The 27,131-nt window shown below is 42.3% G+C and overlaps 1 long non-coding RNA gene and 1 pseudogene across 1 annotated transcript; one reads left to right on the top strand and one right to left on the bottom strand.

Moving 5' to 3' along the window:
• Positions 1-622: 622 nt before the first annotated feature.
• On the bottom strand, positions 623-26,614 carry LOC147452574 (uncharacterized). Its single transcript, XR_015188996.1, has 4 exons — positions 26,377-26,614; positions 23,422-23,482; positions 858-897; positions 623-734 (listed from the first exon to the last, which is right to left on the bottom strand). It is a non-coding gene; the product is annotated as an uncharacterized LOC147452574 (long non-coding RNA).
• LOC147452575 (uncharacterized) lies at positions 23,696-24,539 on the top strand (annotated as a pseudogene).
• Positions 26,615-27,131: the final 517 nt, after the last annotated feature.

The following is a 27,131-nucleotide window of genomic DNA, read 5'->3' as shown; positions in this document are numbered from 1 at the left end:
ACATGCTCCAAAATTAAATAAAATGTCAATGCACAAAGCCACAAGCCTTATACAAAATGTTGGTGCACAAAGCCACAAACCAATGGTCATATCCTTTTATCAACTCACTTAAAGACACCAAGTCCAATGCGAGATCCATATTGGAGAAATATTTCTATCAACACGCTCAAAAACACAACATTCAAATGCCAACTAGTGAGCATTGTCATTGGCAAGTGCACAAAATAGACCACTATCAAAAAATCTTTAGACCATACTGATCATACGATAGCATTGAATCATCTTTTTCACAAACATACATAACAATGACACAATGTCAAAAAGGACAATGAAAAAGCAATAAATATGAGTAACTAATCCACATAAACGCTTATATCGTAAATTCTTCTTCTTTAAATTTCATGGATGCTCTAAAAATTATTAGTCTCATCGTTTATAAGTAGAGATCTGCTGAGGTAGTATGATATAAACAATTGGAAAAATACAAAGACACTTTGTAGCTAAAACGTGTGGCCTTGTACCATATTGAAGCTCTTCATAAGATACAATTCACATTATAAAATACTTAACATGAGTAACTAACCCACTTTATAAAGTACATGTATCATATGGCATCTTTCATGGAAGTTTCACATAACAAAATGTTTTGTCATTATAAGTAGAGGTCTTTTGGGGAAGTATGATATAATCCATTAGGAAAATGCAACAAAAATCTGTAGCCAAAACTCTTGCACCTGCACCATATTGAAATTCACCATAAGATGAAAACTGATGTTAATTAAGAATCTAAAGCTTACAAGTTTCATAATTTACAAAAGGACATAATTATGAAAAGGAAATGAAGAAAAAACATATACCTCAAAAATCAAACTTGCATATTATCCATCCCCATTCATCCTACAGAAAAAACTCAAGCATGTGAGGATGATTTTGAGCATATAAGAGAATTTAACTAAAAATAGCCATCCACACAAGATCAAATAACCTTTCACATTCTTCAAATAATCAGTAAAGACCTTATAATCATTCGCATCAAGCACATATTTTCTTGTTGTGGCATCATAATCCAAGTGCGCTTTAGCAATTATGGAATCCAAAGATACCGCTTGATTGTCCACTAAATCATATGTGTAGCTTCTTGTACCCTTGGCCACTTGATACCATGATAGATGAACCTCCACATTAGGAGGACGATCTAGAAGATCAAAAGGACCACAAGTCTCTTTGAAACTACCTCCTAGCTTCCTTCTCATGCTCACAACTCTTCCCAAGTACCATGTCCCTTTGCTTACTCCTTGACTAGTACTTGCAAATCGACCATGATTTTTCTCCTTTGCACTGTCTTCCATTGTTGTCTTCTCAAACAAAACAGCACAATCTGATCCGATTACAAGACATGTGCGTGTATCTAATTGAGTCTTCTTTTCCAATGAGAAAAGAACTTCTATTTTTACCCTTGTGAGCTTATCCTTCGACAATGTAGGATTCCCATTTAGATGGCTTACAAGAGTGCTTTTGCATATGGTCTTTGAATCAATCAAAACAAGAGACGAGATTTCTTTCACTCCACTCTCCTCTTCATCAATAAGAAAATCCAATGTATGGCGGAGTTCACTTTCAGCCATGATAATGTTCTCATCCTCGGTATGCTTATCAACTTGAGTGGATGAGTCCTCTTCATTGTCATTGTCAATGTCAGCAACACTAAGAAGATAGGAGAGATCACACTCTATCCATGCATCAGTACACCAATCTTTATGTTGCATACCTAGTGTTGAACACAACATCTTCGCTTCCGATAAACCCTCTTTTAGAGCGCTAATCATATGTCCATCACTTTGCACACTGCTATAATCACCGAGATTAGCTAATGAAACACTTGCTAAATGATTCATCTGAAACCAGATATTCTCTTTCTTTGCATGAGCCATAGGAAAAGCAAGAGATGATCCTGCTTGCATTTCAGCAATCCTATTTAGAGCACTTGTGCTACTCAACAAATCATAACCATCATAGCATCTCTCGTTTCTTATCATGCCTCCTACCTTGCTGAAGAAGTTCTCACAAGAATCAGAACCTGTGGAGGAAAGAGGAACCTGCAAGTGGCCATACTTGTCCCTGAAAGCCTTTATCAATAGGACGACAAAATGGCAAGACAACTGAATGTCCAAAAAGGTTTCTCTACTTATAAAAGTCTGCTTCAAAGAGTATGCTTCATGATCCATAATCCACATGCGCCATACATTAGGAGAAATTTGGACTCACTTGTGGGCCCTGTAAGAAGTGCCACGTTGGCTTAGAGAGAGAAAATGAAAATGTTAAATTGTGCATTTTATGTGATACTTTTCTGCGCAACAAAAAGCCAAAATGACATTCTTTGGTAGGTAGCCGCCGTCTTTATCATTCTTATCCTTCGGTCTCTTGTCAGGAATCCAACTAACCGTATGACTAATGATTTGAAATGCCAACTTACAAGCGTTCCCTCCAGAAACATAAGCCACACGAACTCTATCAACTCTAAACTTGAGAATATGGCCTTCCCTCCCAAAACCTGAGATATTTCATGAGTTTCGAGTCTCTGTCTTCTTCTCTATCAACTCTAGGAATGAAGAACGCTTCTTTTCCTGATGAAAACACTAATTTGAACTTGCAATCCTCAGCCCCTTCATCTTTAACACTTACCCAAAGAAAGAACACACAACATCTTCATGTTGATGTATTGCAAGAGTACGCACCGTTGGAGAAACGTAGGAGGGAGTCTTTCTTATCTCAACGGGAGAAAGAACTTAGAAGGACAAACAAGGAACATCATTTGGATTTGTATATCGATGGGTCTATTTATCCAAAGGACCCTACGACAAATGTGCCACCTCCCTTTGCTAATATCACTTACCTCTTACATTTCACAGGCGATGGCAAGGATGGGCTATTGGGATACACCGAACATTTGGAAATGAGAGGATTGAATGCAGAAAGGCAAAGAAACTTCCTGGCGATGGAGAACATGCAGCTGAAGAAACTTAATGAAGCATGCTCAAAAGATTTCATCAAACAGAGAGACAATCCAAGGCCTTGAGAAGAAGATCACAAGTTTGCAAGAGAAAGACACCGTGCTTGGTAGTCGGAAAAGAAAACGAGATCTGTGCAACATTGAGAACATGAAGGTTGGTAGTGGTGGCCTGAAAAAACAAATATGAGCTTTAAGGTAACTTGAAGTTTGTTTCTTCAATGTGCTTCATTAAGAAATGGATACACTTTCCTATACATGGTCATAACACATGGTGCTTTTTTGGCAGGTCTTTACTGCATCTCAACTCGAACGGTGCAGGCTTCACTGCCGGAGTGCATTACAGCCGTCTAGTTCCAAAAGAAGTAGCTGAAGAGATGATAACTCAGAAAAAAATTTGTAAGTTGAATGGGAGGCTTCTTACCTCCTTCATAAACGAGAATCAGCAAGAACCAATGGAAGTGCAAGCAATACTTGATGAGAGTGGCATCTTGCAGATGGGATACAGGGCACTCTTTAAAGCATTAGCTAAAAAGTCTCAAAATAAACTTACAGAAAGGATCATTGCTGCCAAAGCCATCACATGTAAAGACTGCTCGCCGACACGTAAACGATGAGGTGTTTGAGAAACTTGGGTCACCATTCCATATTGAAGCAACGTTCTTAGGCAAGGGCGGGAGAGAGGTATAGTTTAACAAGCACAACAACCTCTTCGTTGATCTTGAAGCATTGCAAAGGTATGCAGTTCACTTCTTTGACATCAGTCGAGAGGAGTGCAGTGCGGTTCTCAAGTTTGTTTTGAAACTCGACGAGTGCGAGGTCCTGAAGAACAAGAAGCTGGAGAGAGCCACCATTACCCTCATGAACAGAGCTCTGGATCCATCAATAACGAAAGAGGATCCACGATACTTTAGCGTGCAATCCAAAAACAAAATTCTAACTCTAGGATCATTTCAGTTATACTTCGTTCACTCTATGATAACAAAAATATTGATTATTTGGTTGTTGATTTTGTTTTTTCGTTGTTCATTGCAGGTTGATAAGGAAAATTTTGAAATCCTCGATTGGGTTTTTAGTCAAACCCAAATTCCTTCTATCATCAATGAACAAAGAAACGGAGCCGTTCTTTCAATGGAAGGATTTGGTGACTACACAGTGGAATGGCACATGGAAGGTGACTTAAAGACTCTTAAGTGTATGTACAACATAACACACGGAGTAGCTGTGGAAAATCCATGCTTATATTGCATGCCTGATGCACAATCTCTTGAGAGTGTGCAATGGAATAGAGCTCGCAACAGAAATCTTCAAGATAAGACTTTTAAACCAGTGCTTAATATTCCTCTGAGTAGAGTTCACGTCTGTACACTTCATGCACTCTATTGAATAATTGAAAAGGTGGTTCATTTGTACATATGTTTTGCATGGACATTAAAGCCAGAGAGTGAGTCAAAAAGAGTGATCAAAGCATTAGAGGGAGTGCTCTCAGACATTGGTTTGCATGGAGGCAATGTCAAAATCGAAGAGGACCCTAAGATGTCTCAAAGTCGGTACAAGGTACAGAGGAAAGCATCGATAGGCGGAGTGAAGGCAAGAAGGTTTCTTGGGTTTAGCCTCAAAGATTCAGATAGAGAAGAAAGGAGAAACCTATTCAACAAATGGAAACAGTTACATAAAGTGGTTAAAGACAATGCTGGTGGTGGGGCAATCCAGAATCACAAGGGGAACATGTGGAAGTAAGCTCACATCATTTCAAGCGGCCTTGCTAGATTGGAAAAAGACTTATCTTAAAGGTGATGTCACTTGCGTTAGAACCAAGCGAATAGGGGCCCAATAATCTCCAAAGGGCCCTATTCGCTTGGTTCTGTCTTGTGACCCAAGCATTTGGAACAGGTGGATAAGAACAAGTCATTTAATGTTATCAGTGATAGATTTATAGGCCTACTCACTCACTATGCTCAAACTCAGGCACGGTCACATAAGGAGTAATTATTCCAACCATGCGGTTTGAGACTTTTAAGTTTACCCTAACGCAGTGACTTCGGTGCGCACACAATTAATAGCACACAGGAAGCGGAGAGAGGCAGGGAGAAAGAACCTGTCTTTGCAATATCCAATGGCGCCGATTTGGATGGTGATGTCGCAGGCCGTCGACAGCAAGAACCAGAAGGTGGCGATGGCGATGGCGACGCAGCAGCAAAGGACTCGACCCAGTGGAGGTCACTCAACACAGGACCATGAGAGGTGGCCAAGGGGAAGAGCACAAAAAATGCAAAGGCAACGGCGATTTGTTTGTTCTACTTGGACATGGATATGGCAACTGCAAGGGCGATCGGCGTCTAACTCTCAACGCAAGATCACGAGAGGTGGCCAAGGGGAAGAGCGCAGAAAATGCAAAGGCAATGGCGATCTGTTTGTTCTACTTGGAGATGGAGATGGTGACTACAAGGGCGATCGGCGTCTGACTCTAAACGCAGGATCATGAGAGCTGGCCAAGGGGAAGAGCGTAGAAAAGGCAAAGGCAACGGCGATTTGTTTATTCCACTTGGAGATGGAGATGGCGACTGCAAGGGCGATTGGCATCTGTGTCTGACCCTAAACGGTCACTCAAAAAGTCACATGGGCTGTGCTCACAAGGACAACCAGTAATAAATGGTCTCAGATTCCCATGCAGTACGATTTACCAACCACAATCTCGCGCATAAGTGAAGTTGTCACCCTCCCCGAGGTAAGCATTCTAAGTTTAGAGGCAGTACCCCTGCCAAACATCTCAACTATTCTGCCTCTTTTCGTGTCCTCTACTGCGCATCATTCTACTTAACTCTACCCCCATCGATGCTACGCGGTAAGAAAACCATCCCAACTCCATCACCTCTTACTCTCGCACATCCTTCTCCTACTCCTGTTTTGCAGTGCTTTAGTGACGCAGAACTCTACACACAGTGAAGAGGTATGCTACTTACTACCCTTCTGTGCACTTGTATTTTGTGTAGTCAGTACCAGGCAAATAAGGGAAGGTAAACCCTGTTTGCTGCACCTGTTCTCTTGGTACTGATCATCGTCTTTACCATAGGATGTTTGCTTTTACACTTTTCCTTGGTCAATACCAAGCAAATAAGGGAAGGCCACTTAGTTCGATGCCCCTATTCGCTTGGTACTGACCTCGGAAAAGTTAAGCGATGTCTGCTAGTACAGAGGTCAATACTAAGCAAATAAGGGGAAGGTAAACCTTGTCTGTTGCGGGTTTAGGGTTTTTTTACCAAATACGCGTTTTGAATTTATAAGGGAGAAACAAAATTACAACTTAACACCGGGTTTTGAGTTAGAAAACACTAGGGACAGGCGCAAAGGCCAAGTTTCAGACTTTACAGAGAGTGGCCTACTAATTTCCGGGGGTTTAGAGTCCGCAACAACCATGTAGTCATTTTCCTTCACAGCCAGACTATCTCTTCCTGAAGCCTGTTGGCAAAGTTAATGGCTTCCTCATATTTACTGGCTAGCTCAAGCACTTCATCCTTCATCTCCTGTAGCCAATTATAGATAGTCTCTACAGAGCCATTCTCGGCGAGCAATCGCTGCAGGTCTTCATGCCTTCTTGCTTCCAGAGAGTCTTTAAGGATTGAGATCCTGTGCCTGACGATCAACATTTGTTCCCAGCTTCAGGCTAGCATCCTGCACAGAGCATTTAGCAAATAAGCTCTTCAAACTAGGAGCTTGGAAATTGGGAGCAGAAAGCAAAGAATTACCAGTGGCTTACCTCAATAATTGACTCCCGTGTTGACAGCAGCCACTCCCGACATGTGTCGGTCGAGAACATTAAGGGTAACATCGGGGGAGGGCAAAGGGGGGACCTCCTGAGGAGGGCCCGGATGTTGTGCTGTTGGCGCTATGGGAGTATAGCTTGGGAAGGCATCACCAATATCCTAAGCTTCTTGTAGTTGTTCTCCAAAACCCTGAGGGAGGTTCTGAAAAAACTGCTGGTTAAATAGACTAGATGAACATGCCTAAAAAGCAGAGCCTGGGTTCTGGCTTATGAGTGGTCTGTGAGGGGTGGTACCGCCATGCGATTTCATGAGAGGTAGACGTGGGAGAGAGAAGCAATGGTACCACCCCCCCTAGATTAGGGGAGGTGATGGGAGGGAACAACATGACAATTAGGACCGCATGGACTTAAACGTCTCCTTCACATTGGTATTTTGTTGCAGGGGATGCAAACCTATTCGCTTGCTATTACACTTTTCTGAGGTCAGTACCAAGCGAACAAGGTATTTATTTGCAGGGGATGCAAACCTTTTCGCTTGCTATTACACTTTTCTGAGGTCACTACCAAGCGAATAAGGTATTTAGTTGCAGGGGATGCAAACCTGTTTGCTTGGTACTAACCTCAGAAAATATAAGTGATGTCTGCTATTACTATTTTCTGAGGTCACTACCAAGCGAATAAGGGAAGGCAAACTCTTTCCAATGCACCTGTTCGCTTGGTACTGACCTCAGAAAATATAAGTGATGTCTGCTATTACTATTTTTTGAGGTCACTACCGAGCGAATAAGGGAAGGTAAACTCTTTCCGATGCACCTGTTCGCTTGGTACTGACCGTAGAAAATATAAGTGATGTATGCTATTACTATTTTCTCAGGTCATTACCGAGTGAATAAGGGAAGGCAAACTCTTTTTGATGCACCTGTTCGCTTGGTACTAACCTCAAAAAATATAAGTGATGTCTGCTATTACTATTTCCTGAGGTCATTACCGAGCGAATAAGGGAAGGAATATTCATTCCGCTGCACCTGCTCGCTTGGTATTGACCTCAGAAAATATAAGTGATGTCTGCTATTACTATTTCCTGAGGTCATTATCGAGCGAATAAGGGAAGGAAAACTCTTTCCGATGCACCTGTTCGCTTGGTATTGACCTCAAAAAATATAAATGATGTCTGCTATTACTATTTCCTAAGGCCATTACCAAGCGAATAAGGGAAGACCAACTCTTTTCGATGCACCTGTTCGCTTGGTATTGACCTCAGAAAATATAAGTGATGTCTGCTATTACTATTTCCTTAGGTCACTACCGAGCGAATAAGGGAAGGCAAACTCTTTCCGATGCACCTGGCTGCTTGGTACTGACCTTTTCTAAAATCTAAAGTCCCTTGTGCTGACAAATGAATTGTCTTTTGGTGTTATGCTATTTGTAGAGATGCCTCGTGTATAGGCCACGGCTAGGAGGGCAACAGGTGAATCTTTGAATGCTCAAGCAAGAAGACGCCGATATGAGGCGCACAGAGGTGTACTGCAAGAGCTGTGCAGGATAGAACAACACGTTCAACCTGCTATTTCACGTCTCCCTTTCCAACGAGTAGTGCGGGAGATTTGCAAGCAGTGGAGAGTTGGCATGCGATGGGCCAGCAGTGCACTACTTTGCCTTCAAGAAATTGCAGAAGACTACCTCGTTGAATTCTTCGGCGATGGATATATCCTGGTTGCCCATGCACACCGCGTTACTATCATGCTGGGGATTTTGTTACTCTTCGGAGGCTTCGTTTCCGCTACAATGGGCTGCTTCAGCCAGTGCCTATCCGGGATAGTAGAGCCATGGATATTCTCAACATCCCCCCTCTCCATCCTCGTGCACGACAGACAGAGCCGTCTAGGGCTGAAACAAACAGCAGAAGGACCCGATCACGGGTTGAGAGAAATGACACAGATGGGAAGGCTGAGGTAGCCGCAGAGGGGCATGAGCAAGCCAGAGTGGACCCCGAGGCAGTCATGGAAGAAACAAAGACAGTTATCAAGGAGCCAGCTAGACACCAAAATGAGCAAGTCATGGAGGATCCGCAGCCAGTAAGGGACGATGAGGGGCAAGAGTAAGCCAGGGTGGACCCTGAGGCATCTATGGAGGAACCAATATTGAAGAAAAATGATCCGGAGCCTGTGCCTGTTAGGGAGGAGCCTGAGGCAGCTGAGGAGCTAGCTCGAGAAAGGCAAGGGCAAGGCTCTGTATCACAAGGGCCATCCAACGTATCAGATGAGTCAATTATTTTAGAGCAAATCAACGAAGAGAATGAAGAGGATTTGAGAGTTCTGTTTAGCTCAGCGCCTCTGCATGCACAGATACTGCTGCCTGGAAGGTTAGAGGAGGCCTGTATTTTCAACCTCAATCATCAAGACTTCCTGTGCATGCGCAGCTTCACCAACTCCAACGCAACGAATGAGGTCGTCAATGTTGCTTTGTGGTAATTCTCATGCTCTTTAAAAGTCACGTTTGGTTCATTAAATGGGTCTCTATCGAGACATGGGTCAATACCAAGCGAAACAGTGGCTTATGGAATTGGATAGTGGTACTACTTGCTCGGTATTGACCCATGTCTTTGCGACAGTCGTCATGTTTTTCTTTATAATGGCTCACTACCGTTAAGACATGGGTCAATACCAAGCAAGTCAGTGGCGGATGGAATTCGATAGCTGTCCCACTTGCTCGGTATTGACTCACGGGTTTGTGGCAGTGACAGCCCGCTGAAATACCTCAACTCTAATCTCTGCCATTTATTCATGTTAGCCACGCTGTCTCGCTTCTTTCCCCTGAGGTTCAAGACAAAGTATACGTAATAGATCCGCTGATATCGCCTTATCTGCAGAACAACTGAGTTTCCTTTTTGAGTATGATGAACTAGTTTAGCAGAGTCAACTTTGATCTAGCGTGCTTTCTGGTCACTACATACAATAAATCGTGAGTTTTTTCTTGCCTTGTAAAAACCATGTTGCATTTAGAAGCTGGCAAGGACCAATCCTTGCTGTCAAAGGATGGAAGTGACAAAGGAGCTACACGACCCCAACCAATGAAAGTTCTCGGTTCCACATATGACATATCATAAAAGAAAATTTCATTATGTCTTCCTCGGTACATTTGCTCACCAATAAACGCATGGAAAGCATAAAAAATCACAACTATGCTCTCAACTAGTTGCCAATCTGTCCTATTCGATGGATAAATATCTGAAACATACCAAAGATAATATCCACCACTTAACCTTCTAATATAAGCATGCACTAAGCGAGATGGTGAAAATAACTTACAATTGGGTCGATGCCTTGGAAAACTTGGAGGAGATGTTTGCAACCTTAAGTCTGCATGCTGGAAAGCATGTTGTATGAGGACCTCTTTCACCCGCTTGCTTTGTGCACACACTTTAAACTCTTTAACTTGTCCCTTGAAAGCCTCCACGAAATCATTCCGTTGCCTCCTCTTCCTCCTCCTAGTTTGTAGTAGAACCCAACTTCCGATAGTTATTCGAGATGGTATCCATGCTTGATCGTCTGTAGTATAACTGTTAAAAATGCTAACAGAGTCAATGGTAGTGCTAGGCCTTCGAGAAGTAGACATGGTGTGCAGTAGAATACACAGAAAGGTTAGCGCAAATATGAAAAAGGGAAGAAGTTTTGAGAGGGAAGTAGAGCTACTCAAAGTCATATTTGGGCGGGAACAAAGATACTAGATAGAGTCTTCCATGAAAGTTCTGAAATTCCTCGGTACAGAGTTAGTACGACTTACGACATTTATGCCTTGAAAACGTGAAATTGTTTAATTTGATGAACAAAAGTAAGGGAAGAAGTTTTGAGAGGGAAGTAGAGCTACTCAAAGTCATATTTGGGCGGGAACAAAGATACTAGATAGAGTCTTCCATGAAAGTTCTGAAATTCCTCGGTACAGAGTTAGTACGACTTACGGCATTTATGCCTTGAAAACGTGAAATTGTTCAATTTGATGAACAAAAGTAATATTTCCTCCCTTTTTTTAAAAGAGCTTGACTCCAAAATGTCGATTTTCAACGTAACATTAGCCTCTTCCTCATTGGTCGAGCGCCACTCTCTCTCTCTCTCTCTCTAGAACTTAAAGGCGCAAAAGTGAGTCCAACTTTCTCCTAATGGTCGAATCACAATGGAAGATTATATAAGTATTTAAGCATGAGAGTTACTCCTTGATACTATTTAAAGCTCTAACATGTGACAATACAAAGGTACAATATAAGATTGATGATGTAGGTACCTAGAAAAGAAAGACACCCTCCCAGTCGCTTTGACCCGATAAAATAAGTTGAGAGAAGGAGATAAAAATATATCAATGTATGATGAGACTATCGATAGGTACATCTCCGTAGCAAGTGTTCGCTCTCGACGTATAGTGGATTGGGTTTGCAACAAGCTTAAGCAATTTTGAACATTGCAGCTTGCTATTCTTTGTGCGGACCTCCAATTTTGGCGATCTTTTCTTTCAATGTCACCTTGTTGAAGACCATGCTCCTCAACCTTGAAAGTTTGATATACAAGAGCTACATGATTTAAAGTAGCCAAGTCTTGGCCAAGGACTAATCTTCTAGATGCATTATCAAGAGGATTAATCAATTTCTTTCCATTGTGAATGAAATCTGAATCATCCAAACCAGAAATAGACCCATCAATCTCAATGAAAGCTGTGAAAGGCCAAGGTTGCCATAACATTGAGAATCTATTTCCTAGAGATGATGTATAATCCTCTAGCATAAGCTTTTTTCACCTCAAGTCTCCATCAGAAGCATCGCTCACAATCCCAACAACCACCTCCTTCATCGTCATCCAAGAAAGGTTTCAGATCAAACATCTTGTCTTCAACCTTATAAGTGTCTTGCCAAAATCCCCAACAAAGAGTAGGTAGCAAAATAAGTTTCTGCATATTGTGCATAGACACATTAAGTATACAATCTTCCTCCTTTATTCAAACATGAAATGATTATATAAAGATAGATACCTAATGCATTTTGTGACGCATTTGTGTTACTGTCGTTGCAAGGCTCTACAATAAGATTAAAAAATACACTTGAAATGTTAAACACACTAATTATTTTTCATGTAAAAAGAAAAAAGATTTTCTACTCACCTAGATTAGTGTTGCATTTGAAGAAACCATGTAAGTTCCTTTGTTCCTTATCTTCAATCGGCACTTTGCTTGGACTGCCCACCTTTGCTATCTTTTCATCAATGTCTCCATTAGCCGCTTTGATATGAAGCTTGGACTTCACATGTTCAATCATGCATGGGCCAATCGATCCAGTTTTGGAAACAAAGGTATCCATTTCTTGTCCAAACTACATTCCACAAATATTTTTGACAAATTCTCATACTCTCCAAGAGTGTCAAGAACAACACTAAAGATGGGAGAATTGTCTCTTTCAACGGTGGAAACTTCAAGCAAGGCTTCATCCACCTTCTCCTTATTTTTGGACTTCATGTCCACTTTTGAGAGCTCCGCCATTTCATTGTCGTGCTTTTGCTTTCTTCTTTTGCCCACTCCAAGGTGGCGCCAATGAGCCATTGTGTTGATGTGTGAGTGTAGAAAGTTAGAAATTGTATCATGCCCTCCTTGCACGTATGGATTTTCACATTCGACACACCAAAGTTGGAACATAGCTTGCCCATCCTTATCTTTTGACATCAACTCAAATCTATCATGATGCTCCATGGCTTTAAGTTTCTCTTTAGAAACCTTGACATCTCCTTCCCACTTTCTAACTTCCTTTGTAGAGGCTAAAGTGATCTTTAGCATCTTGTGTGAGGTGATAGCCACATCTTCACACATAGGAATGTCATGATTACCAACACTAGGTATTTGGTAATGTATATGAGGACCATTGCTAGAGCTCAAGGTAGGTGGATCATTGCTTAAACCCATGGAATCCACTTGTGGATGCTTGCATGCATTACTTTTTGCTTTTTTCCGAATTGTCACCTCCTCCACTTCAACTTCCCACCTCTCCTCTTGTGATGGTGCTAAAGGAAGCATTTTGGACCCTCCCAAAAACACAAAGTCATCACAAAATATCTTGTCACAAAAGCAATTTCTGCTCTCAAGTCTTTGTAAGTACCTCCGAACTTTAGAAGAACAAAGCCTAAAGTTGTGTCTTGGTCTAAACTACCCTCATTCAAATGCACGACAATCTCTTTTCTTGCCATGGGTAGCTCAAAGTATCCTGGAGTATATATATCTAAATAAACAAAACAAAGCAAAAAAATAAACAAGTTACTCATTTAAAAAAATCATAGTACCTTTTTACAAAAGTTCAAGCGCACCCTAAAACCTAAACATTCACTATTGCATGATACTTAAATGGTATTCCCTATTGGCTTTGTAATTCACCTAAAGATAACCTTGGATATTTAGCTGGATTACTTTGATCGATATGTAGCTTGAGTACCTTTTCCTCAAAACTTAATATAGCTATTGGTATTGAGTGCCTACCTTACTCTTTCACTTGGCTTTCCCATAGTGGATAGCTACCGGGCAAAGTTGGTACTGTCCTTGTTAAAATTAGCACATGTAGTACATGTGATTCTACAACATCTAGATTCTACATGTGATTTAGGCATCATCTGGGACTCTACATTAAAAAACACATATGGTTTTTCTAGCTCTTATTGTCTACCTGGTTAATTTTCATAAGCACCATATAAAGCTACATTGGGACTCTACATGAAAAAATATACGGGTTCTTTGTTTCTTATTGTCTACCTGGTTTTCATAAAAACATTCACACTATGCATAAAAGAGACATTTTTTAACTGAGTACAACAGGTAGTTTTTAGTTTTTGTGGATCTCTAAATTAATGCCGGGTTGTCAGAAAAAGGATTGTAGTTCTTGCTGCTTATGGGATCTAAATTACTGATCTTTTTTTGGCACATCACACTACAAGAGGCTATTCATATTAGCGACGCTCACACAGCGACGCTCAAAAAAAATTTTCCCGACGTCGCTATGAGCGTCGCAAATTTCTTTGTAAATTTGCGACGCTCATAGCGACGCTGACTGGGAAAAAAATAACAGAGAGCGCCCAAAAACTCAGATCTCAGATCTGAGTTTTTCGGCGCCCTCAAGCAAGGAGCAGGTAACGCTCTCCCTCTCTCTCTCTCTCTCTCTTTCTTCTCCACACACACACACACACACACGAGGAGAGGAAGGAGAGCCAGGTATGCTCCTTCCCTCTCCTCACTCTCATGTTCCCTTCCCCTCTTTCTCTCTCCCTCTCTCTCTCTCTCTCACACACACATACACACACATAGTGTTTTTGAGAGAGAGAGAGAGAGAGAGAGAGAGAGAGAGAGAGTACAAACATAAACAAAAATGCACACACACATACATAAACAAAGAATGCACACACACATTGAGAGAGGAAAAGAGAGAGAGAGCATGCATAAACAAAAAACGCACACATTGAGAGAGGAAAAGAGAGAGAGAACATGCATAAACAAAAAACGCACACATTGAGAGAGGAAAAGAGAGAGAAAACATGCATAAACAAAAAAACGCACACACATTGAGAGAGAAAGAGAGAGAAACTAATTTAACGTCGTAGGAAACTAATTAAAATTAAAAGACCTAAAGATTTAGCCGACGAGGAGTTGAACTCAAGACCTATTATTCAAGAGGGAAATGGCATAACCAATCTATCATACTTGGCATGGGTGATAGAAAGGTTATACCATTTATCTCTTTTTATTGGCACACACATCCACACGTGCGCACACACACAAGAAGAAGAGAGTTATAACGTCGTAGGAAACTATCCTAAAAGACGTTAAAGATTAGGTTAGATGTAGACTTACGTTAAATTAGATTTAGGTTTATTTTTAATTAGATTTACGTTTATTTACGCTAGATTTAGATTTACGTTATATTAGATTAGATTTAAGTCTCCATAGACTGCGATGCCTGCATGAAGCGGGTGAAGAAAGCCCTCAATGGAATATAGGGTATTGCTGCCTTCACTCATGGTGGGCTCCGTCGATCCAAAAGTACTGGTGAAATGTCTTCAGAAGATAGGGAAGAAGGTGGATCTTCAGGGCGGAAAGAGTCACTACATCCCCGACACAATGACCATCCAGACAACCTCTAGTCATTCAACAGCAACTTCAAAGTTAGTAACAAGAGCAAGAACGGTCTAAAGGGCCAATTGCTGTCGTCAGATGTGGATGGAGATGAGGCAGCGTCACCGCCGGAAGTTAACTCTCACATCTTTAGTGATGAGAATGCCAACTCTTGCCGAGTTATGTGAAAAATTATGTGTTAAATCAGTTTCAAGGTTCTTATAATCCCTGTTAGTTTAGTTCTTTGTTTTTAATATAACATAATTTACGTTAGATTTAAATTTATGTTATATTAGATTAGACTTAGGTTTATTTAGGTTTACCCACACACACACATACACACACACACACACACACACACACACACACAAGAAAAAGAGAGTTTTAACGTCGTAGGAAACTATCCCAAAAGACGTTAAAGATTAGGTTAGATGTAGACTTACGTTAAATTAGATTTATGTTTATTTTTAGTTAGATTTACGTTTATTTAGATTTACGCTTATTTACGTTGGATCGAGTCCACGCAAGAATTACTTACGGTTTAGGGTTTAGAGTTAGACGAACAGTGAAAAGATCTACTGTGAAAAGATGTTAAGATGTTGTGAAGTGCTACAGCTAGAGAAGAGGCAAAGGGGTTTTGTCCACTACATGCAGTATCATGTAGACGTGGGTCTGTAGATTTCTTGTACCCACAAATATAGGTATTGACCAATAAAGACGAGATTATAACCCGGTGGTTCTGATCTCTGTGCACCTCTAGACCGAGGTGTGCGGGGATTGGACATGACTAGAGAATGTGAGGTAGAGAGAGAGAGAGAGAGAGAGAGAGAGAGATAAGATGAAGAATGCCAATAGAATATTAAATTTGTTGTCCAGGTTATAAGATTTTTATCCTCATTATGAGTAGTGACGAGGATATGGTACCGTCCAACCGAAACACCTATCTCTCAACGAGGGTCTTATGTCCTTGTAATCAATGCAAGCATGCTGTGCGACAGACAAGACGTGTTTCTTTGCAGCACGTTCGCGAATTTGGCGAGTTCGATCCATCTATTATAGATCGAGTTGTTGCCAATTATAACTCGTCGGACTCTGACGCTGGCCAACAAGCAGTAATCTTGCAACCCAATAGACGTGTTCGCAGGCGCTTTGGTCAAGCAGCATATGTGAGGCCACAAGATGTAGCCTCTGACAGCTCGGGGGATGATCATGCAGAGCACATTCCCAACGAGGCAATGTTTGAGTCCGAGATTGATGAAATGATCGAGACGATCATGGATTCAGAAAGTCTTATCTATGATGATATGAAAAGTGAAGCCAATACGCCATTGTATAATGGAGCACGTATGTTTAGATTGAAAGCACTCCTGGTTCTTCTCAACATGCAGGCAAAGTTTGGATGGAGTGACACTAGCGTCACAACGCTTTTCAGGTGATCTATTACAATTAGTTTACTTTAATAAAACTCTAAATGTATAATGATCTGATAGATTTTTACACGACTGTATCGTATTTTTATGTTGTGTAGATTGCTTAAAGAGCACATACTACCAGCTGACAATGTGATGCCAGATTCCCGAGATGAAGCAAGAAAGATTTTGCGAAACTTGGGGATGGATTACAATTCTATCCACGCTTGTCCTAATGACTGCATTCTTTTCAGAGGGGAATACATAGACATGGAGAAGTGTCTGAAATGTGATTCCGAAAGATATCGAGTAGATCTCCACGGGACAAAAATTCCACAAAAGGTTTTGCGACATTTCCTCTGCTTCCTCGCATCAAGCATTTCTTCGAATGTAAGTCCATGGCCGCCCTAGCATCATGGCATGAGGAGAATAAATCTTCGGATGGTGTGCTACCAATTCCTGCAGATTGCGCAGCCTGGAAACATATAGATGGAACATGGTCGGATTTTGCCAGGGAAGCTCGAAATTTGCGCTTAGGCCTGGCTATGGATGGCGTAAATCCATTTGGTCAAAGATCAACATCTTACAGTGTATGGCCCGTTGTCATCGTCAACTACAACATTCCCCCGTGGTTGACTACAAAGAAGGGGCACCTATGGCTAAGCTTGATTGTGCCAGGGCGATATAAAGTGGGGAATATGGATGTGTATCTTCGTCCACTATTGGAAGAGCTACAACAATTGTGAATTGGCATAGAGGTGGTGGATATGAGCCGACACACAGAACGACGGAATGCTTTGATCAGAGGCATTCTAATGTGGACCATGCATGACTATCCCAGGCTAACAGAATGCTTAGGTGATCTATTGACACTCCTCACTCAGACACTGTAAATCTTGTTTTTTCCCATAGTTGATCTATTATCATGTGTATACATGCAGGGATTCAAACAAGCGGATACAGAGCATGTGTCACATGTGGACCTAGACTGAATGCACGTAGGGCGCCCTCACTGAAGAAGCAAATCTACGAAGGTCATCAAGCGTATCTTCCAGAGAATCATGTGTTACGCGACGGCTTTTTGGGAAGAGAGCCACCAAGGATGTCTGCACAAGCATGGTTAGAGCAGAAGGAGATGTGCGATGACGAATTGCCTCCAGGGATGAAGAGACTATCTCTATGGTACGAGTTACCATACTGGCCCCGACTCATGATCAATCACTTGCTCGATCCAATGCACATATTCAAGAATGTGGGTAATCTACTATGGGACCATCTGACCGGTAAGAAAGATACTTTGGGAGCCAGAGTTGACCTTAGAAATGTGGATCGTATGGAGCAATATTGGCCGCAAACAGCGTCTGATGGATCGATAAAACTCCCTAAAGCACCATGGATTTTCACAGGAGCCCAAGAACGCAAAGTAAAAGAGACCATTCGATCTTTTCGGACCCCCATTGGCGTAATGCACTCGCTCCGAACGTGTTTTACTAAAGAAGGAAAGCTTACCTGTTTGAAGTCACACGATTGGCATAAAATGTGTCAGGTACGTTCATAGTGGACTTTAATATCATTGCATAAAATGTGGACTTTAATATCATTGCTGCACATACTTTACAGTTTATTTTACCGGTTGCCATTCAGGGATGTTTGTCTCTCGACATCCGTAACACAATCTACAAACTTGCAAAGCTGGTGCAATGGATCTCACAAAAGGAGATCAACGTAGACTCCATACCATTCGCCAAACTAAATGCTGCGGAGCTTGTGTGCATGTTTGAGAAACATTTTCCTACTACCATGCTAACCATTCAGGTGCATCTTCTTGTTCACATAGTTGATGAGGTGGAAATAGCTGGCACAGTTCATTCCAGATGGATGTTCTTCTTAGAACGTTTCATGAAAACGCTTAAGGGATATGTGCGTCAAAAGGCACGTCCGCAGGGTAGCATGGCAGAAGGTTGGTTGGTATCAGAGTCCGTAGTGTACATTGGAGAGTGGCTAGACAGATTTGATAAAGCCCGGGACACGCTATGGCGAACCATAGATGATGAGCGCATATCTGGGATTGTCATGTGCAATCTCGGTGTTGAGAAGAAGATGACGGAAGATCTAGAGGCTAAAATCAACCGATTTTGCATGCTTCACAATCCAGTGATGCAAAAGTGGATTTCACAATATGAGGATGCAAAGCAAGAGCGACAAAGGGCACGAATCGAGTGGAGACGGGGAAGACGACCACCGATGCACTATCCGACGGTTCTGGAGAGCCTACCAACCTTCATGAGCTTAAGATGGTTGCACAACCAATTGAAAAGCGCACAACAATGCGGTGACGAAGTGACTGAGGAAGAGTGGGAGTACTCTCGGGGTTGCGCGACCAAGGTAAGTTTGCAATGTACGACTAGCTAGTGACTTTATTTCTAAACGTTTGAACGGCCACTCATAATCTTTGTTCGTTGTAGTATAAGTCATACACAGCAGCATGGTGTAAAGGTCGACATTTTAGGGTGGAACGAATCGACAAAAAGCGTTTTACTCAAGATTGTGGAATCATGGCAAAATTTGAACAGTCTAGTCGACGACGTTCCTCTGATGCAGATCCTGTGGTGGCGGAACTCACTTACTTCGGCACGCTGCAAGAGATTTTGAGGATCGATTACAGAGGATTTTTTGTCGACTTGTTCGACGTGCAATGGTTCAAGATAATCATGGAGGGTCGCAACGCTACTGTGCGTAGAGGAGAGTCTGGTTTTCTTGAGGTGGATTCTACTAAGAAATGGACTGACCTAAGAGACACTTTCGTACTACCAGAGCATTGTGAACAAGTAAGTATGTAAATAGTTAACATCCCCCTTTTACAAGTTATGTGCTTCAAAGCTCTCATGTAAGTTATGTGGCTCTGGCAGGTAATATTTCATCCTACAAAGTCTACATCAAACTGGTGGTACGTCATAGAGGTAGCCCCTCGTAGTGCAAGGACGTATAAAGGCTACCATGTGCCAATCACAACGGCATCAATGGAGGAGATCAGAGAAGATGCTCAATCAAAAGCCGCTGCGGTGGTGCCAGACGAGCATCAAGATGCTACTACTCTATATGGGGTGCATGCAGAGGAGCTACAAAATGAAACAGAGGATATGTGTTTAACGGAGAGCTCTATATAGATATAGGAAGTTATGCTGAGTTATGCGAGGATGAGAGAGAGATCTCTTAAAGCCACAAATATTGTATTTGAACAATTTTGCTCCGTGTTGTAAAAGCTCTGGCTCTCTAAGTACCTTCCATGGTGTATAACGCTCTTTTCTACTCGCGCTCACATCTTTTGATTGAAAATTCTGAGTTTTCGACTTGCCTCTTCTATCACTCAATTCATTGCGTCATTGTATTTATATGCGTCATTACGTCATTGTATTTAATGGTCTTTGCGTCATTGTCTACTCTATTCATTCAATATTAAGTTTAAATATTCGTGTGTTTAATGCAGGTATGGATGATGAGGAGTTTCTTTCTTCTTTGTCACCGCAGCAGAGACAGTGGTACGTGGAGCGTCATCGCTCTGGCGCATCATCGCGCGTTCCTACTCCATCCGCATCTCCCTCTATTTCGGAGCATTCGGCACGCTCCGAAGCTTCGACGTCGACGAGACGAGCTTCACACTCGTCTAGACACCAGCGCTCTAGTGGTGGCGGTGGCGATTGTTGTGGGGATTCCGCCACCGATGCCTCCACACCGCCTCGTGTTCGACGAGGCTCTTTACCCTCCCCTTCTTTGCCCGCCCCCACACCAGCCACAGCATCGCCATCTACGCCAGGTTTTGCACGGCTGACTGTTCCTAGCAGCTACACACCTCTACCTACTCCGCTAGGGGCCACCCACTCGACACTCCTCGCTTCGGGGCCCAGATGCCGGTGGAGACACCTGACGTCCGTACCCCCATCGACACGCCGCTAGAGATCCCTGCCGGGACACCCAGGTTCATGCATCACCGGCCAGAGGGCTTGCCTTACTCCGTCGACTTCAGCGGCGGCATCATCATGGATGATGACGGCAAGAAGGTGATCTCGCGCATGCGTGGTCTTTGCTCTCAGCTGTTTAGACACTACATACTAAACAAATGGAGTGAAGTACCAAGTGATTTAAAAACAGAGTCATCAGCATACTTCATGATGAGTTTCCCGTTCCAACACGGGATCAGCGCTTCAATGAAGACCTGATGAAGATTCGAATGCGCGAATACTACAAACACAAGCGTTCCGAAGTGCAAAAAGCAATCAAGCATGGGTGGAACAGGCCAGATTGGCTGGCCAAGGAAGATTGGAAGAATGCGAAGAAAGCAGCGTGCGAGAATCCCGACAAGTGGAAGCAACAAAAGGATGCAGCCAGAGCGCGAGTAGAGGCAGGGAGCTCGCACCACTTGGGGAGCGGTGGATGGGCATCATTTGAGGCCGATTTTGTAAGTGTTTTCGCATTGCTCTTTATGTTCGATAGTTTAGGGTTTATGAGTTTTTTAATTCTAACATAATGAATTCTTTGTATGTTTTGACAGTGGTCGATGACAGGACGTGATCCCACACCGTACGAGCGCGAGTACGCAGGCAGGAAGGGCTTAAACGCCCTGATGGACATTCTCAGTTCTCGCGGCGGCATGGTTAGTATTAGGGTTTACTATTTTCTATTTTTTGTATTGTTTAATAAATGTCGTTATATGTTTATACTTACTGAAAGCTGTCTTATTGTCTTTTTTTGCAGAATCCGACAGATACGCTGCTTGGACGCGATAAGACGTCTGACTAAACGACGTCAGTTTAGCCGTAGCTAGATAGCATTAGTTTAGGGTTTCTCATAGCTTATGTATCATGAGACGGATTTTATACGTCTTTTTGAACCATGTATATTATTACATTTGTCACCGCAGTTCATTTTGCCAATCAATTCTTTATGCCTATGATGTTGTACAATTGTCATTATTACATTTGCCAATCAATGCATTTTGCCTATGATGTGTACAATTGTCAATTTTACGCTTGTGAATTTTGCAAACAATGCGTCTTGTGGGTGACTATTTTGGGTCTATTATCTACCCTTGCACTTTTTTTAAAAAGTGAATCAAGTACAATATGGTTGATGGGTGGCAGGGCATTCAATGTCCTGTCACCAATTTTTTTTTTCTCTCGGACGTCGCTATAACCGTCACTATTTATGGCTCTGTAGCGTCGCTATAGACTTCTGTGTAAACGTCGCTATAACCGTCGCTATGAGCGTCTCTATATAGCGACGCATATAGCGACGGTTATAGCAACGCTCTCGTAGCGACGCTATTAGCGACGGTTTTAGTGACGCCGGGGGTTATAAAAACCCAGTGTATTTCCGTCGCTAACAGCGTCACAAGAGCACACAACCTCTTGTAGTGTCACATAAATGGCATGCTTGTATATTTATATGCTTGTGTACCCTTATGTAGTACTTTTTTAACAAAAGTTCAAGCGCACCCTAAAACCTATGTATATAATTTTGACGTGGAAGAGAACTCTTTTATTTGCATTAGTGGATGTTGAAACTAAAAAGAAACTCAAAGATTTCATATCTTAAACCCTAAACCTCCATTCAATTTATACACATAGACATATCCTCAAAACCAATCCCTCACGAAGTCAAGAGTCGCTATGTAACTTAGTTCAAATCTACTAGGGCTCTTCATAAGTACAAAGCCATTTTGCTAGAACAAGATGGATTATCATACTCATTATGTAGTGCATCAATGATAAAGACATGTTTCCATCTCCATAAGCTATACATAAATATACTTTCAAAACAAAGCCCAAGTCCATGCGCTTGACCAAGCTAAGAGGCGCTACGTAACTTAGTTCAAATCTACCAAGGCTTTTCATAAGTACAAAGTCGTTTTGTTGGAATGAGACGGATTATCATACTCAATCTGTAGCGCATCAATGACATGTTTCCACCTCCATAGTGGGTCATTTTGTGATATTTGATTAGGCCCAACTTCTCTTTTGCCAACAGTAATTTTAAAATTCCTTCCCAATCAACCAGATCGTCAAGAAAATCTTTTGTATATTCCAAACTTTTTCCCCCTTAGAAAATAAGTTATATCTTGCTTCTGGCCATAACACTTTTATCTCCGAGCGTTGTAGAAGATCTTGGGAATATTGTGATGCTAGATCTTCTCGCAGTCCACGAGAAAATGTTCGTAAAAATAAAGCTCGTTCTTCATCTTTTTGAATCCCAGTGGACAAGTGATTTTGAAGAGATATTTTGTAAGTATTTCTTTCCTTAGGTACACTAGTCAAAATATTTTTAATCTACTAACCACATATAAAAAGCAATATATAAGTATAGGTATCCATTCATTTGAACTAGCAACCAAAGAACAATAAAAAAATAGTACAAAATTAAAATAGTAGCATTTTAACAATAATCAAAATATTAGCATCTTTAACACCAAGCCATTAGCATCATTAGCATTTTTGTGCTGGCATCATGTAGATCCTAGACAAATGAGTTCATTCCATGCCATCAAATTTTTGTCTGCTTAGGTTTTCACAGCTTGGTTATGATGTTTTCAACCTACCTATCAAGTCTCACTTGATTTAGATATGATTTGACCAACAAACAATCAATTTCTCTATTTCAGTGACAAACCTAGAAAAAATGTTAATTTCTACGAAATTTTTATCTTTCTTATACGAGGAATAATGGAAAATTACAAAAGAGGCCGAAAAAGTACCGAATGACTGTTTGTTGGAAGAAAACGACGCAAACAAATAGCATGCTTTGTGCATTTTTTTCACTTGTATTATTTATAGTCTTATTGATGGACAGTCTACTGTTTTTGGGTGATAATTTTTTTCTAGACATTCAAACTTCAAGCCCACTTCATGCTTCATGCCAAATAATAAACAAGAAAGCAAGAAACAAATCTTTGTTACTAAGGGTGCAAATTAGCTAGAACAAACACGGGTAACATCCTCTTATTTTGTTGCATGTACAATCCAAGAGCAAATTAACTACCACAAAGACTACATGTTAAAAGCTTGAAAGCTATGAAAAATTTAAAAATGAAGCCAAATCCTGAGTGAGGAACGAGCCCTCACCTTTTATGTTGCTAACATTTTGCGAGAAGCTATCAACGTTTTGATGGTCGAGAACAAGTACCTACATAACCAAACAAACATGATTTCATTACCTCGTAAACAACAAATTCTTCTCAAATTGCATAAACTTCATCTTAAATAACAGCTGCAAACACAACAACGACCGCAACAACCTTTGACTTATATAGGTCGTGTTGTTTCCGTGGAAGGTAAGAGCCAAGCAGCATTGAAGCCTATGATACAGGCAATGTCAAGGAAAGGAGTCGTACTAGTTTTGAAAGAATCTTTAAAGTGAGCACAACATATAGCAAACAATCAACGCAACATAATGCGACATCAAAGGAGGCCTTTCCCACTTTCAAGATCACAAGGCAGCAACTATAGAAGGATAAGGAAGAGCTAGTGAGCCTAGAGACGATGTGGAGAAGGGGGATGTTTGATACTAGGATACTTGAAGGGAATCTTCCCATTATGGTTGATGAGAGCCAAGGACAATATGGGAGTGTTGCTATTGCTTTCTCCAAGATCCTTGAGACAGATGATGCCCTTAGTTCTCTGGGTGCCGATTGGGTTCAATTTCTTATTGCATGTATCATCGAGAGCTATGTTGCTCTTGCGGATTGGGAGGCACTAGAATTGTGGCTACATGAGCTACAAACTTTGCGAGTTCAGCATGCACGTAAGGCTTATGCAGGGGCTTTGACAACAGTGGACATGACATGAATTCTATGCATTCATTTGATGCTTCCTCATATTGTCCTCAACTTCCTCCTACCCAACCATAGAAGTTGCCACCCCTGGTTGGGCTACACTCCACAATCACGCTCGGTTCCCATGAATCATGCAAAGCGCCTACTCTTTGTGCTGTCTCTAGTGCGCCCAGGGCCCATGGCCTCCAAACCTGACTCAGCCCTCTTCAAGAAATCATACGTGTGGCAATTTGCGACACATGCACAATCCCTTCCTTTGATCACGAAAGCCCATGCACAAAGCAGTTGTTCCATGAAACGTAAAACCCTATGTTTGTAAATATTGAATAGATGAGGTTCATGTGGTTGATACCCTTTTGAAGAGTTAGGGTTTACATCATCTTGATCCCTCCTGTAGTCTACTGCCCATGGAGCTAATGCCAACATCAACATGAATCCACTCATCCATTGCTACCCGAAGAGAGAGAGAGAGAGAGAGAGAGAGAGAGAGGAATTTCCTTGTCATGTAGGCCCCTGCACTGGTTGAGAGAGACAATATTGGCTGAGATATGACACCTATCAGCTCGCGAGTGTGTGCTCGAGAAACGATTTCTGTTCAAGCCTCTTAAGCTAGACAGAGAGTTAAGGGAGGATGGAATAGCACCACTAATGTTGTTCAAATGCAAATTGAACTTGCGCAGGGCAAGAAGTTGGCCGACTTCAACCCAGTCGACAGAAACTCTATCGGTGTGCGGTTGCAGCTTCCACACTGCAAACCCCTTCGGAATGTCATGACAAATCCTTCGATAGGATACTGACCTAGAGCTGCAAACACCCGGCCCCTGTGCCTGAATAGGGTGTTCCCATTCGGATATAATTTAAACCTGTCTCTTCTGTGGGTCACTGGAAATCCTTTCCCACCCACCTGGCTCCACTCATCCAGCACCACATTGTAAGCGAGAAGAGCACCTTGCCTGTATGCGAAGTACAAGAAGTCGGCACGCGCGAGCTCCATTGTACCACGGACCTTAGCATCGCCAAGGTGGAGCAGGGCCTTCCTGCGTTCCAAGTTGCAGCGCCAGAGTCGTAAAACTGAAGATCTCCAAGAAGATCACGCATAACTGTACGTCAAGGCATTAAGAACACGCTGTAGCTGTGTTCATGAGCAGGCCATGCCTACAAGTAGATGTTGCCCAAGCCAAAGTCTACGTGAGCATATTTGAAAGCATGTGTGTGGTTGAGGGGTGGAGGCAGAATGGTATGGACACCAATGGCAGGGTTGAGCACCAGCAGGTAATGAGCTGAGTGTTCAGAATGACCGCAAGGGTGGAGACGATCAGGGCCCAGCTGAGGACGAAAATCATGCACATCTCCTGAGTAGCCGTCATCCAAGGCTTGAAACAGTGCACGATGATGAACAGACTCGAAGGGGCTGCATAGGAAGCAAATGTCTTACGTGTTCTGCAAGCTATTTTTTTCTCTGTCATGTGTGGACACATGACAGAGGGAGCTTAGGCCGCTTGCAAGCTACTCCATTTTCTTGCATAGCCTGTGAGACAAGGTGATCTTGATGCTATTCGAATTAGCTCCACAGTCCTTTAGCCTCAACACAAGGGGCAATCCTGTAACAATGCCAGCGCTCCGCAGAACTCCGCAGGCTCTGTCAATGGTGACGTGGACCAAGACCTCCTGGCTGCTTTCCACAGGATGGCAATGCCTTTTGAGAGTCCTCCTTGTCATCTGCGGAAAACAGCCCAGAGCTTCTAGGCCCTACCCCTTTCCGCTGCATATGGGAGTACTCAGCAAGCTCGCAAGGTTTTCTGCACAGTCTTTTCTACGCGCCATCATCTGTCAGAACTATGGAGGTGTTGTTGGGAAGGACGGGTGTGAAATCGGTACTCGACGGAGTTGCCTGTTGACGAATCTCTGCATCTCGCTGGATAATCGAAAGTGGTGGGACAGAAGAAAATGCAAATCATGGAGGTGCTTCTGATTCTCTGGGGTTGATCTCACTGGCAGACGTAATGGGGAAGCCTTTGAAAGCATTGAGGCCACCTTCATTGCGGTTGTGAGCAATCTGAACAAACAGTAAAGAAGGAAAGGGTTACAGAACAGGCTTGCATGCACGTATGTTTGTGTCTGTGCAGGAGTGGAGCCTCATCATCACATGCAGAGGTGAATCAACTAGTCTATAATTGCCTCCTTCATTAAACTCGCATCATTGAATAGACCATTTGTGCATACTACATTGGGAGCTTCTACTTACTACTTAATGGGCTTGGCTGCAGGTCCAAGGCGCACTATCAAGAATCTGATTAAGAGAGCTTAGGGAGTCTGTGATGTGGGTCTCTACAGAAAGAGAGTGGGAGACGCAGTGCTCTGCATTGTCCGTCAACTCAGTAACGGGCTTTTATACTCAAGAGGCCACACAGCACATAAGCCATGCATGGCCCCATTGTAGTCGTTGATGTATCTGCCCCTCACCATGTAGCCAAGTAGCTTAAACCCAGACACACACACACAGAGAGAGAGAGAGAGAGAGAGAGAGAGAGAGAGAGAGCCTATTCTATTGCTTATCGACGTATCTTATTCGATGCTTGATAAAGCTGCTTTCCTCTCAGGCCAAACGCAGAATAACAAATTTGGAAGGTGCATGTACCTAAAATCCAGCAGTGTTGCAATTGAGCTTCGACTGTTGTGCGTTTTTGGAAGCCTCTGCCTCTGTCTCTGCCCCTCTCTCTCTCTCTCTCTCTTCACAACTAAAAAAAGAGCATGTTCAACTCACGCGCCATTTTTTGGGGGGCAGCTACTATTGAATTTTCATGCAACTTTGGAACTTGAGCTCTTAGACCTACATCACACATGGACACGGACACGGATACGGACATGAACTTGAGCCACTTTTTTTAAAATAGAGAGAGAGAGAGAGAGAGAGAGAGAGACCTATGTAGTTTGGGTCCGATTTTTTGTCTGCCTTCACCATGCATTGAGGGTACTGTCGAGGGTAAGGGCGTCAAAAAT

Source organism: Adiantum capillus-veneris, chromosome 8 (assembly GCF_014529385.1).
Source record: "Adiantum capillus-veneris isolate H3 chromosome 8, ASM1452938v2, whole genome shotgun sequence".
In the NCBI taxonomy this organism is placed as follows: Eukaryota; Viridiplantae; Streptophyta; class Polypodiopsida; order Polypodiales; family Pteridaceae; genus Adiantum; species Adiantum capillus-veneris.
This window is presented reverse-complemented; position numbering and strand designations above follow the sequence as displayed.